Genomic DNA, 2,778 nt, shown 5'->3' with positions numbered 1-2,778 from the left:
TTTTTTCTTTCTTTCTTTCTTTCGGTGTTCTAAGCGGGAGGAAAATAATACAGTGACTAAAAATGAACCAAGTTGTTACTTAGAAACAAACATTTTGAGACGTAAGATTCCAGACAGTGGCAGCCTCAGATAGCTCTCTCTGCACAGCTGTACCAATGCCAACATCTCCCTGCTTTAGTCAGCATTCTAAATGTGATGCTCGGGCCTTCTAGAAGGGGCGAGTAAAGTTCAGAAGGTCACCCTCTTTCCTTCCCCTTTAACATTTTTGTGCTGGACAATACCTAAATATGACCATATGAACATGCTTTTGCTTATTATGGGGCATGCTTCCTTTCTTTTACTCTTTCTTCCTTTTTTGCATCTTTCATTTTAAATGATATTAGTTACCTATCCTTGACTGCTATAATTGCAATAAAAAATGGTTTGGTTTGAGGGGAGGGGGGGCTTGTATTATTTTAGACAAGAAGCAAACATTTGAAGGATCTTATAATCTAACACTCTGTGTCTCAAAATTTACTTTCCTTAAAGTTCCACTCGTGGCCTTCTCCAGCTCAGCTGGAACACCTGGAACTAATTTTAGGGTTGCCTGGCTAAGCCCCACACTGGTATTTGAAGTTTGCGTCCTCCCTAGACTGAAGCCCATTTCACCACCTCTGAAGGTGAGTGCAGGCTGATACTAATTAACAGTGAGTTGATTCACTGGCATCTTCCAGTCATTAAAGTAAACATTTGGCTTAAAATAGCCTCTTCCCACCTCAGATATCCCACTTTTTGCCTATTCCCTTACTCCATCGTAGTTGACTCACCCGCACTTGCATGGTATATGTGGCCTAAGAGAGTTGGATTCTAAAAGGGAAGTGAAATACTTTTAAACATCTGCAGCCGAGACCGAACAGCAGGCCGGCCTTCAGTATGACTACATTGTTTTTCTGTCCATTGTGGCGCTGACTCAGCATCAGTTAGTAAACCCTCTGGAGAAGGCTGCATTTCTCTTAATTATCATCCTGAAGCTTTCTGAGAACTCGCAGGAATTGTTCATTCAGCTTTATACCCCTAGCACATCTGCCCAACTAGAAGTCCTGTTTCCTCTTGGTGCTAGCGTCCCCTCTGGCACAACATGCAACAACAGGTCACAGGCAGTAAGTGGAGAGTGTATGTGTTACTTATGTCCCCTAGTGGGAATTTAATTGTTCTGTACAACAGAGATTGTGGAAGGACTTTAGATACAAAAACCATTTCCTGGCAAATAATCTTTCCCCTCCCCTCAAAAAAAAATTCTAGAAAAGCATCCTAAAAGAGAAAGAAGAAAAATTTAAAGATAAACAGACATATTTTTATGATTGAGTTAGGGTTTTGTTTTGCTTGGTTTTGTTTCTTCCTGTAAACAAATACTCAGATGTCCACTTCATTGTATGACTAAGTTGGTATTATTATGTTGGGACTGGGTGTGTGTACGTGGGTGTGTGTGTATGTTGGGACGTGAGTGTATAGGCACATGTGTATTTAAAATGTTAGAAAAGACATTGCCTCCTAAGGTGGAAGGAGAGATGATTTTAAAAACAGCCACCTATATGAGGCAAGCAGGAAAAGTGGGAGACTTGTGTGTCAGTGACCTAAACAGTAATTGTAAAGGGGTGCCTGCTATAAATGGACCCTCTGCATCATTGTTTCTCTGAATTAGAGGATTCCTTGCTGAAGGCATAAGACCATTGAAGGAAGTAAAGCATCTGGTTTGTTTTGTAATGAGAAGCAGGAATGCAAGGTCCACGCTCTTAATAATAAACAAACAGGACATTGTATGCCATCATCACAGGATGTCCTTCCTTCAACAGAGGGCTGACTGGGGCTGGAGGAAAAGCCGGACAAGGCTCAGAACGAGCCCCACTAATTACTGCCTCCGTCTGCCCTCCACTTGCAGTGACCAGTTCAACATTCCCTTTAACTGTGAAAGGATGAATGCTCCACACATCGCTTACACACCACACAGCTTACACATTCCTCAGAAGTCTGGCTGTGGGTTTTGGGAGGAGAGAAAAGGCATAGAAACCTTAATCTGTAGGATGATAACTTTTTCCTATTTTCCTATTTCCTAAATAGTTGAAATAGGGAAGTTAGCTCTGCCAAACTTGAATGCATTTTAATTAGCAGGAGAAATGGACGCTTACGTGTGTGTGTGTGTGTGTGTGTGTGTGTGTGTGTGTGTGTGTGTGAGAGAGAGAGAGAGAGAGAGAGAGAGGGAGAGAGGAGAGAGGAGAGAGAGAGAGAGAGGGAGGACGTGTATTTCACAGACAATAGCTTGAGGACTAGACGGCTACATTTTATTACATTAGATGCAAAAATAATTTCACTTGCTCTTTTCAAGTAAGTTTTGTATAATCTGTCGCTGTAGATTTGAGCGGAGGAACTACAAAATTTTTAGGTAATTTTTAAGTTTCCCTTAATATAAGGAATGCGCGCTCCCCCCACCCCCACCCCCACCCCTTAATAAAGCCGCCTCAGGAAGGAGGGAGGTCTGGAGTATTTAGAATACAATACAATCCGAGTCAACGTTGAGGTTAAGTGCCTGCAAATAGGGAGTAGGAAGATTCCAAGTAAATGTTGAAATTCAAATGCGGAGGGAGGAAGCTTCGGAGGCTGGCGATCTGGGGAAAGCACTGGGCTGGGCACCGCGCAGCTCCGCGGAGTCCAGGTGGCCACGCCTCCCACTTCAGGCAGCTGGTGTAAAGTGAATCAGACGAATGGGAAATCTGCAGCAGGGAGGGGAGAGGAGCCGCGGAG

Source organism: Hipposideros armiger, unplaced genomic scaffold, assembly GCF_001890085.2.
Source record: "Hipposideros armiger isolate ML-2016 unplaced genomic scaffold, ASM189008v1 scaffold_456, whole genome shotgun sequence".
In the NCBI taxonomy this organism is placed as follows: Eukaryota; Metazoa; Chordata; class Mammalia; order Chiroptera; family Hipposideridae; genus Hipposideros; species Hipposideros armiger.
Note: the sequence above shows the minus strand (reverse complement) of the source record.